Source organism: Nuphar pumila, chromosome 15 (assembly GCF_984573655.1).
Source record: "Nuphar pumila chromosome 15, dmNupPumi1.hap1.1, whole genome shotgun sequence".
Lineage (NCBI taxonomy): Eukaryota > Viridiplantae > Streptophyta > Magnoliopsida > Nymphaeales > Nymphaeaceae > Nuphar > Nuphar pumila.
The window spans coordinates 80,105,104-80,117,467 of NC_143263.1; the positions used below are offsets into that span (position 1 = coordinate 80,105,104).

The 12,364-nt window shown below is 41.2% G+C and overlaps 1 pseudogene; it reads left to right on the forward strand.

Moving 5' to 3' along the window:
* Positions 1-3,583: 3,583 nt before the first annotated feature.
* LOC149815730 (UDP-glucuronate:xylan alpha-glucuronosyltransferase 2 pseudogene) lies at positions 3,584-7,253 on the forward strand (annotated as a pseudogene).
* Positions 7,254-12,364: the final 5,111 nt, after the last annotated feature.

Here is a 12,364-nt window from a genome sequence, read left to right on the forward strand (position 1 = left end):
CTCCTTAACTCAGGTGCAGGATTGGCTGGCTTTGTGTTAGAGTCTACCTCGACTGTCTCAGAGTTTTCAATAGGGGTATTTGTTGAGATTTTCTTAAAGTCAATCTCTCTCATCATATCTTCCTGTTTTCCTGTCCCCTTTTATTCTACACTGAAGCTATCTTTGTAAAATACATTCTCATTAAACGTTACATTATTTGTTCTTATTACTTTCCGATTTTGTTCATCTCAGAAATGATAACCAAAGTAATTAGAATCATATTCAATGAAATAACATTTTCGGGCCTTAGCATCTAGCTTATCCCTATTCTCAGAATCAATGTGTACATAATAAACACAACCGAAAATTATTAAATGAGATAGATTTACCTTCTTCCCCATCCATTCTTCTTCTGACAGTTTCAAATCCAATGGGACTGAGAGACCTCGGTTGATCAGGTAGGCTGCAGTATTGATAGCATTTGCCCAGAATGCCTTGGGCAAACCCGCGTGCAGTCTCATGCTCCTCGTACGCTCATTGGGAGTTTTATTCATCCTCTCAGCAACTCTATTTTGTTGTAGTCGGTTCAGAACAGTCTGACTCATTTTAATTCTATTCTCTGCAAAAAATGCTTTAAACTCTGCAGTGTCATACTCTCCTTCATTGTCAGATTGTAGGCCCTTCACTTTCAGCCCGATCTCATTTTCCACCTCTATTTTCCACTTCTTAAAAGTGGCAAAAACATCAGATTTATTCTTCAAAAAATAAACCCATACCTTTCTGGTGGAATCATCAATGAAAATCACATAGTATCGTGAGCCTCCAAGGGAACAAACAGGGGTTAGTTCCCAAACATCAGTGTGCACCAACTCTAATTTCTCTGCCCTCGGTTCTCTTCCAATTTTCGAGAAACTGACCTGTTTTTGTTTGCATAACACATAATCCTCACAGAAACTAGTGTGTACTGACTTCAAATTTGGCAATAGTCCCTTTGATGGTAACACCTTCATCTCGTTCTCGTTCATGTGCTCGAGTCTACAATGCCATAACTTAGCATATGCTTTTGAACTCATCAAAGCAACAATATCTTGGTTGCTATCAATAATGTACAGGGTCCCCATTTTTTTTTCTATGCAACAACTAAGATTCCTTTCACAATTTTTCAGGAATCATGTCCAAATATCATTTTATACCCGACACTATCTATCTGACCTATTGAAATCAGATTTCTCTTTAGGTCGGGTATATAATGAACATTATGCAGCGTCCATTTTGACCCACTAGCAATCTTAATATGCATGTCACCCCTCCCCATGATATAACTGTTCATCATCAGCTAAATACACCTTACCGAACTTTTCGGCTACAAAATTGTGTATAAGCTCTTTGCACAGAGTGGAGTGGAAAGAGGCACCTGAGTCTAGGATCCATAACTCAATCAGATTGTCCACGCTCAAGATCAGAGCATCCTTAAAACATGTAGTTTCTTCAACCATCACATTCACAGACTGATTGTTGTCCTGGTTTCTCTTCTTCTTAGGGGCTTTGCAGTCCCGCTTTAGATGACTCTTCTTATCGCAGTTCCAACACACGAGGTCTCGACTTACTCCTTTCCTTCAACCTTGACTTGCCACGTTTTGAACTCTGGCCCCGTTGAAAGTTTCTTCCTCTGCCTTCGAAATGCAAAGCAACACCTGAGGATTCTCTCGACTCCTTTCTCTGAATATCCTCACTAAGAATCATATCTCAGATTTCCAGAAGTTTCAACTTCTTCTGGCCAGACGAATTGCTCACCGCAGTTACCGTTGCACCCCAACTCTCGGGTAAAGAGGAGAGTAGAATGAGGGTTTTTATCTCATTATCAAATTCGATGCTCACCGAACTCAACTAGCTCGTGATGGTGTTGAACTCATTGATATGATCGGTCACAGAAGCACCCTCAACCATCTTCAGATTGAACAGTCGTCGCATCAAATACACTTTGTTAGAGGCAGATGGCTTCTCGTACATGTTTGATAGGGCTGCCATCAAACCCACGTCATTCTCTCATTCATAATGTTAAACGCAATATTGCGAGACAGTGTGAGGCGAAATCACAACTAGGGCTTGCCGATCCAACAACTCTCATTCATCTTCTCTCATCATTTTCGGTTTCTTTCCTGATAGGGGCTGATACAGTTTCTTCTGCTACAAGAGATCCTTAATCTGCATCTTCCAGAAACCAAAATCCTTGTCGTCGAACCGATCGATCTTTATTTTTCTCTCTTCTATTTTTTTTCGATGAATTTCTCTCTATTTTTGTGAGATTGCAGTACGGTCAATATTCACGTACTCACAGACCACTCCGACTCAAGGCCACAGAACAAAAAAAATTCATGTTCTACTGCCGATGAGTGTTTCTCATAAGAAAAGAAATTTAAACATGGCTCGGATACAAGTTGTTAGGCGAACCATGAGCAAGAAACAACTGAAGGAAACAAAACACAGGAAGAACACACAAATTTATGTGGAAAAACCTTCCCTCAAATCTGAGAGTTAAAAACCACGGCCGCCCAAAGGAAAAACTTTATTGCTCTTACCGATCGATACAAGAGAGAAAGAAAAGAAAGAATTTATATAAGGCAAGGGCGACAACCCTAAACCTAAACAAATCGGGACCCACGCCGGGGGGAGCCTCCAAACCCTCCTAACGACAAGGGCAAAAACTCTGAATCAGGAACATTAGTACCGGAAGAGAGGAAGATAATGAGGAAAACTCTCTTAATATCATCCAAGAGAGTTTCTTCTGGACAAATATTAATGGTCTTACGGATGACAATTTCAGTAGCAAACATGAATCAACAATGGGGAATACTAATTCTTCAATAATAGTAACTGACAATTCTTCGGCCATATGGTGAGTACAAAATTGTCCTTCAAGTAGGATCCCTTGCATTGGCGCAATGGCATGGCACCTGATATACCTGATCCCAAGTGCGACACTTAGAAGGTGTTTGATTGCCTCAATCTCAAAGCCGTGCAGTTTTGAGAAGGAAGGATCTCTGGCTCGACCGCCTAGGTTGGGTATGACATAATTATCTACTTATTCTTTTTTTTTTTTTTTGCCCCCTACCGTGCAGTGCCGTAGCAGATGCTTTTGGACATCTTCTAGGTGCAGATATAACCATAATAATTACCACCACCACCATGTGCATTTCATTCTTTTCTATCTTTATTTTTTTTTGCTTATTAAGAAGCGCACTGGGAGCCCGTGCTATTTAAGAATTGCTCCATGCTTGATTCTTGTTGGAGCTTCTTTGTCGACTGCTGCTGGATGAATTGCCGACTAGATAGGTCTGATCCAGATGTTGCAGTTTCTCCCCTTCAACGGCCTGCTCCTACCCCCATGCCTCACTACCATAGCATGTCAGGGATAAAGGGTGGGGGGTGGGGTATATCGGAAGCATTGGTATGCACCTAAGCACAGGTTGAGCATAGAGACATCACAAGGATGAGCTGAACAAGGCAACAGAGTACCAAGAAGCAGAACCATAATGATAGAGCACATAAGATCTGACCTTCATCTCCACCCCCGAGAGATACAAGCAGAAGAAAAAAGAAGGGGATGAAGGAAAAAGTTTCTGAGGATGTTGAAAGTGGCTCACTCTATGGGACCTCAGCAAATGTTTGGGAGCTGGTAGTTGGCATGGAGCTGCCAACTCCAGGCAAAATCCTGAAAAAGGGTTTTCAAAATGCTGATGGATTTGTCAACTCCCTAGGTTTCCAAACTCTGGATTTGTTAATTTCAAGATTTGGCGTTTCATTTCCAAGTACCTCTTCTCAAATCCCAAACCGAGCCTAATGCAACAGAAAACTCCAGAATTGTAACGCATGCGGACACAAAAACGGTAACAACTGGTACTGTTTATAATTAGGCCTGAGCAAATAACTGGCTTCTCTATAAAAGTAAAATATATAATGGTGAATTAACTGTGGTTCATCTTATTTCTTAGTTTGAACTTCAGCCAACTTACCATCTTCTTGAGCTAATGCTCTTCTCTGTAATGGAGTCTTAGGACCAACAGGCGCTTTCTGCATATGACCTACATGTGTATTTGTTGATCGTATTTTCCTTGATTTGTTCGAATATGGCTTCTTTTCTGATGCAGGTCAAGTTGATGTCAGTGGCACCAATCCTTCTCCTTGTGTGCGTTACTTTGCTGCTGCTCAAGTATGCTTACGTCTCTAAAGAAGAAACTGGACGGCATCTCATCATCCATGACTGCATGAGGACGCCGTCATTGTTGGATACAATTAGAAACAGCACTGCACCACAATCAAGGACGACAACGACGAAGAAGAAGAGAAAGATTGCTTTGGTGAACATGGAAGATAAGGAAGTGAGGAAGTGGCGTGAAGTGGGGCAAGCGATAGAGATCAGGTTCGCTAGAGTTGCGGCTAGCATTAGATGGAAACACCTCTTCCCAGAATGGGTAGACGAAGAGGAGGTGGAGAGCACGCCTGAGTGTCCTGAGATACCCTTGCCGGAACTTGAGGAGGTCGATGGCGAAATGTTGGAGATGGTGGTGGCGAGGCTGCCATGCGAGTATCCGTCGGAGGGATGGAATAGAGACGTGTTCAGGCTGCAAGTGCACCTGGTCGCGGCCAAGGTGGCCGCTAGGAGCCTCAATGGAGTGATGGTGGTATTGTTGAGCTCGTGCCGGCCGATGGTGGAGCTCTTCAGGTGTGAGGATCTGGTGAAACGGCAGGGTGATGCATGGATGTTCCAGCCGGATCCGAAGAGGCTTAAAGAAATGTTCTTCTTCCCGATCGGGTCATGCAGAATGATGTTACCTTTGTTGAAGCAGCATGGACATGGTAAACCATATAAATCCACTGGGATAGGGATCAGGTGCAATGTAATTGTAAAAAGTAAAAACCATACATTCCTTGGTACGACATCACTTGTTGGAAAAAGGATCTGTCTCTGACATATACAAAGGATCCTATGTCGATTCCATCTGTTCAATTGAGGCGTATGGATGGCTAGGATCAGTTCACGTTTAGGTGAAAATGTGGTTTAAACCTAACAATTGTTTGGACAGTTGGGATTGAATGGAGGATGGATGACATCGTATGTCAGATGATGGGACTGGTCGGGCTCCACATGTAACATGCCAAGAACCATCAACTTTCGTTGGGGCACGCAGTCTGAATTGAACGTGTTTGGCATGTCATGGGGAGTGGCATTATTTTTGTACAATTACATTGCACCAGGTCCCTGCTCTCTCTCTCTCTCTCTCTCTCTCTCAATTGCAAATGGGTCAGATTTTGGATGACATGATACTGGACCTGACGTTCCATGAATAGGTCTTGTTACCGATCTAAATCTGAATCAAAACATATGGTATAAGAGTTTCTGGTCCCAATGTGATCCAACCACCTCGGTTTGGTAGCAGTTGCCGTCATATTGTATATGATTTTATACTCCATCGATCACCACCGCACATCTCACTTGATGGAGGTGTGAATGGTAGCCTCACACATATCTCATGGTTTCTGAAGTAAGATGTGTGGTGGTGGGGATTGAATATAACCAATGATCAGTTATACACAATATGACCATGACTGCTCTCATCTGACATTGGATCTGCAGAAAAGGGTGATAAGGTAAGGCTCATTGAATAAGGCATGAGGGGCGTAGCTAGGGGGGGGCAGGACTGGGCTGTAGCCTAGTCCTGCCTCCCCAAACAGTTAAATTTTTTTTTTTTTTTAAAAGCCCAATCCTAGCCCTGCCCTGATTCTATATGAAATAGATTTTTATCCATTTTTTAGCTCATCTCTGACTGCAGCAAATAGTTTGATTTGTCCATATGAAATAGATTTTTATTAATAATTGTAGCCATTTTTTATTTTATCTCAAAAAAAAAAATTTTCGGGGGCACTGCCCCCGAACCCCCAACTATCACACAAATAAATTTTTTTTTTTGCTACACCCCTGTTTGCCCCCCCCCCACATGAATCCTAGCAGGCATGCAAGGAGTTTTACATCAGACCCACGTTGTACCGACTGCTGAGAACCGTTTGGTAACTTTTGTTCCATGTCCAACTTAGCTCTACAGGATGTGCTGCTGGTCCCATCAGACAATTTTGGTGAAGAGTGAGGACTGAAGAGTTTAAAGTTAGTTGTGATTTTTGAAATTGCTGATATCCTCCGTGTCGTGATTATATCTTGCCTTTTGGTAGTACATTGGAATTATGTTGGCCATGCCTAATTAAACCTCCCAAACGTTTTTGCTTTCTTTATTCAAGACAGAGAGATTATAGACTATGACTTCTCAACCCTGAAGCGCTTGCACAAAGAAAGGGAGGAGAAGGAAGAGAAGAGCACTCATCCGTCCCCTGCTCGTGAAGCCTACGCCACAGTCATCCATTCATCCGACTCGTATGTCTGCGGTGCGATCGCCCTGGCTCGGAGCATACTCCACACAGGCACCACAAGGGACCTCGTCCTCCTCCTCCACACCAACACCAACAAGGATGAGAACTACCAGAGGCGGCGGCTAGCGCTCGTCGAGGCCGGCTGGAAAATCCACGAGATCGAGAGAATAAGGAACCCCAAGGCCAAGAAAGACTCTTACAACGAGTGGAACTACACCAAGCTCCGCCTCTGGCAGCTCACCGCATACCGAAAGATCATCTACTTGGACGCCGACCTCATCGTCCTCAAGAACCTGGATCGATTCTTCGGCTTCCCCCAGCTCTCGGCTGCCGCGAACTCCGGCAGCATCTTCAACTCCGGGTTCATGCTGATGGAGCCCTCGGAATGCACCTTCAGGTTCCTGATAGATCAGATACCTGTGCTCAGGTCTTACAATGGCGGCGACCAGGGCTTCCTGAACGAGGCCTTCACCTGGTGGCACCGGCTGCCTAGGAGGGTGAACATGCTCAAGATCTTCGCCTCCCCCAAACGAGTGGTTAACAATACCATCATCATGGGATCAGAGCCACCGGAGCTGTACGGGCTGCACTACTTGGGGTTAAAGCCGTGGTTGTGCTACAGGGACTACGACTGCAACTGGAACGTAGAGGATCAGAGGATCTTCGCGAATGACGTCGCCCATTGGAGGTGGTGGAAGATGCACGACCTCCTCATACCCAAGAGCCTGCAATCGTTTTGCTTGCTGTCTGAGGGACGGAAGATGGGGCTTCAGAGGGACATAAACGCGTCCCGGAACGCGGGGTACGGCGACCAGCATTGGGTGAAACCCATCAAAGACCCACGCCAGTATTAGTGACCAGTGAGTGCTTCTGAGTGCACTCTGACTCTGATGGTGCCATTCCTTTGCAATGTTGTGACACATTTTTTTTTTTTTTGCTTTTAGCTCTGCTCCCAAAACAGAGCCCTATATCCAAAGCAGCATATGGTGTGGTCCATGGTAGTACCATATGGCCTGTACCCAAAGCAGATATCATATATAGCTTTGAATGTATAATGGGACGATTGAACTTATGGATGAGACACAACAATTTGACAAAACCAATTATACGTTTGTGTAAAAATTAAAAGCAAAGCTTCTGTACTGAAACCCGTCTGTTACTCTGTACCGATCAGAGGAACATGCATTACACGAGTTGAGACTATTAGAAATTTTAGACGTCGATTTGGGATTTTGGGAGTCTGGGTTTAGTTGGTATTACTTTTCAAGAGAGAAAATGTGACAATTTTTTTTTATTCTTATTTCAATAAATCACTTTTTCTTACAATGTTATCATTTATAACAAAAACAAATAACAGATACCGTATTTACCGTATTGTTCAATGACATGAAATTAAAAACTAACAAATGCTATGCCAAAGAAGAAGCTAATCAAGTTCTATTTGTGCAAGTGTGCCTGCAACCTACAGGATGAGCCTACAACCAAATAAAAAATAATTATAAGCAAATAAACACTTAAACTTACAACTATAGTGGGCTCTAAAACCCTAGTCTTAGTTTAGTTTTCGCCATACCGCACAAGTTGGTATATTTTAATTATCTCAATTAACTTTCTTGATGCTTTCTCAAAACAACTATCACTAGGTCAGGTATACCGATCCTAGCCGTCTATAGGCATGGTAACCCCATAAAATACCTCAATTCTACATGTTGACCAGACAATGAATGATACACTCTCAGTGATCCCCAAACCATCAGGTAATGCAGTGAACCCCTACGGAGACCCCACCGGTAGCTAGTCGGGAGGTCAAACTCTCAATTTCGGTATGATTCATGTTGCATCCTAACCATGATGATTATCAACCATCCATGGTTCTTTAGAGTCTCAAACCCTGTATGAGTGTAACCCTAAGTCATATCTAAGTTCAACACATTGAACCACATTCTCAAACTCGTAATTCACTCATTCTCTCACGAGTGATATCTTAAACTGATCATGACAGATCTCACTCTTTAATCTCATGATGACATTAGGACTCACACTATCTCTCACTAAGCATGCAACAATGTAGTTTCTCTACATCGTTAAATCATTGACGGCCCACCCTTCGTGGTGGTTGCACTCTGATCGCGAACCAAGTAGCCCTTGCCATGGATCGCCACTTTCGGGATTTAAGGGGTCCTGTAGGATGATCTTAAAAATATTTATTCATACAACTTGAATAGAATAAATGAGACTCCAATCTAAACATAACATCATCATAATACATGATATTAATAACCACATAGACAAGCGTTTACAAATCTAATTTCTTTCTAACATGCATGACAAATCAAAACTAACATGCATATCACAATAACATGTATATGAATTCAACTCAAAATGTCAAGCATGAACATTTTATGCATGTCATGATCTCACTTAAAAGTTATCTTGATACCCCTATTCATTCATAATATTATAATAACATGCAACGCAAAAATATTTATTCACATCTAAAATTACTTATAATATTCCTTACCTCAAGTGAGAACATTGTGTTTTAACTACAATCAAGTCTCAAGGTGCTCTAGCAGTATGCTTTGGTCATTACACCAATATATTTGTATTAATGGACAAAACTTCTTTCAAAATTATCAAAATACCCCTACCAAATTGACTCATGAAACCATAATTTTTTTATCACTAATTTAACCAAAATTAATAGATAAGTAGATTCTTCTCTTTGATATAAGTCCAACGCACCAAACCTCACTCAGAGTTTGGGATGCAAAGTTATGTCTATTTTATCAAAATGGATCTCGGGTACCTAAAAGGGTATTTTGGTCATTTCAGATTTATTTACAATTTGAGACTATCTCACAACCGGATCCAAATCTATTTATGATCTGGATCTAACCTTGTCTAATTGGATACAGATCTATTTGTAATCTAGATCCAACCCTATCTGATTGGATCCAGATCCATTACTCATCTGGATCCAGAATAATCTGACTAGATCTAGAATAGTCTATCTAGATCTAGGATAATCTAACTGGATCCAGAATAGTCTGACTGAATTGATCCATACACTCTGACTGGATCCAAAACTGTCTGATTGGATCTAGAACAGTCTGATCTAGACTAAGTTCTGATATATATATCCGGCACTCATCCAATCAAATCCAAAACAGTTAGTCTGGATCTAGAACAAGTCCAGATCAAACTGGATCCAAACTAGGAACCCAGATCCAATTAGACTGAACCCGTTTGTCCTGACTTAGGTTTATCCAAACTGGTTCAACTTAGACCCGATTTGGTTTGGACCGATTCGGTCTGAATCGATTTAGTTCAGACCGATTTGATCTGAACCGACCCATATAACCGGTTCGACTAGACCCGATTTGGTCCAAACTGGTTCAACCAACAAACTCTTTTTTTTAATCTGGATCAGTCTTGGTCTGAGTGCGACCTAGATCGAGTTAGTTTGGTCTGGGTCGCACCCAGGCCAAACTGATCACATTTTTTTTAATACAGACTCAGTCTGGGCGCGACCCAGTTCAGTTTGGGTTGCACCCAGACTGACCCTCTATCTGCCCTAAAAAGTTGAAACGGTGTGAACACCCCAAATTTTCCAACAAAATCCAAAAATTCCATTTTTGCCCTTGACCCCTAGCTTCTGAAATAATTGGGTCAATTTCTGATAAAAATTCTATTTATCTCTCAGAGTCACTGCCGACGATCCGAAATTCAAATTCAAATTCAAATTCCACATCTAACCAATTTCGGATTCGGCTCAAATATCCAAATCCAATTCTAAACCCGATTATCCAATTTCCAATTCAAAATCTAAAAATACAAAAAAAAAACAAGTTTTTCAGACAATTCATCCAGTATCCATTTAGATCCATTCACTTCATTTCGAGGTCCAAACTCAAGTTTTTCCTAAAAACTTTGGATCCAGATCCATTTTGAAACATTCTGTTATTTCAAAAGCCTCATTTTGTAAAAACTTCAAGATTTCAAATTAAGTATTTTTAAAAAGACCTCATCTGGATCCCATCTTCTAAAACCTCGGGTTTTCTCTCGCATTTTTTCTCAAAAACCTTTTTTAGAAAAATAGCTTTTTCCCCTCTTTTTAAAAAATTTTGTAAAAGAGCCCTCCCTTGCAAAAATTTGGAAAGCTGAAGGGACCCGTTTAAAACTTCTGCAACAACCTCTCTCTGTTTAAACGGCGATCGAAAAAGCCCCTCGCATCACCCTTCGATCGCCCCTATGGAAGCATCCATCCCCAACCGTTTCTCTCTCAATCATGCTCGCTCCCTCTCCCGTCCATCTCCAACCTGCATCCGATCTTCTTCCTTCACGGTTCTTTTTCCTTTTCTTATATAAATGATCACAATGGTCGATCAAAAGGACTGCTTCTTCACCCAAGCACCCCACTCGAGCACCCCTCTTCTTCTTCACGATCACTTCCCCCCCCCCCCCCCCCTACATGTAAGTAACCACTTTCTCCTTCTTTTGATTGTCTGTAAAGAAATCTTTCCTTATTTTTCATAGTAGTACCTTGTTTTATTTTTTTCTTTTTCTTTTTTTTATCACAATGCACTAAGGGCATGATCGGCCTGCATATAGCAGGATCGATCCACCCTGTGCGACATCAACGAAATATTCATTCTAACAATCCTTTTGTTGTTTATAAGTTTCTCTGATTCTTTGATTAAGTATTTGTTTATACTTAATCTTCTCGTTTCATTCTCATTATCTGTGTGCCTATGATTTCCTATTCGCTCTTTTTTTTTATTTTGTGTTTGATCATCAGATGATGGTGGAATTTCTATTTGTTTTAAGTCACCCGTTGATTGTGAGTTTCCCTTGGCATTTGGGTGATCAATCGATTTGGATGGTCACAAAGGTCTTAATTCCCTGCTTTAAACTCTTACTCGACATCTCAAGTTCCAATTTATGCTTAGTTTCCTGTTTGAGTTCATGGTTGATTACCTTTCAAATTACATTTTATTCATTCTTGTTCATTGTGTTGTGCTCTTCCTTGTTGCATTTGATTGCTCATTATATTTGACATTTTTCCATTTTGATTTTATGTTTCTATTTGAGTACCCCATGTACGTTTTGATTTCACACCCCATTTCGTTCATCCATGGCATCTCATTCACGGAATTTCTATTTCATCTTTGTGGACATTTATAAAATCTCGATTAAGCATCCACCTCTTTTGATTTATTAACCGCATCTATTGATTTCTTATATTTAGTGTCATCTTGTTTTAGTGTTTGGATTTCTTGTTGTTTATTCAGTTTAGAATCAGTTTACGATGGTTTAATAATCTAGGATAAATTAATTTGGATCTCATCCGAGTACCCTTTTGATTAGCATATTTTAGCTCTGTATTAGTAATTGGGGTCCCAGTATGATAAAATCTCTTATTACTTGCAGACTTAATTTCTGCATACACTTGTGGTTTGGTTATGAAGCATTTGGAATGGAGTGGTATTGGAAAGTACCGTGAACAATGCACCTGTCACACACCAATGTGCATTCTGTTGCACTCACATAATCCCACTTAACAACACTCCCTGCACCAATCCAATATTTCACTCACCTGCTAAAAAACATTAGACCCACCATTCACCATCACCCATGCACCCCTGTTACCATACCCCATGACATCTTGCATTTCCACAATATGCTTCAGCCATTTTTCCTGCCCATCATTTGCTGTTCTATGCAGCCCATTTTCTGCATTACCATACAGCCTCCACAAGCATTCAACCCAGTCCACGAGCACTTCACCATCTATCTGCAAATAACACTATTCACCCCTTTACCATCGTTGTGGAATCATTTAAGTCCGGGTTAGAAGTGATGATAAAAGAAAAAGGGACAAAAAAAAGGTGAATACTTGAGCCCAAACTCGAGGTCTGGGTCAGATCTTCAAGTAAAATCCAGGCTTATGAAGTAAGTTTGA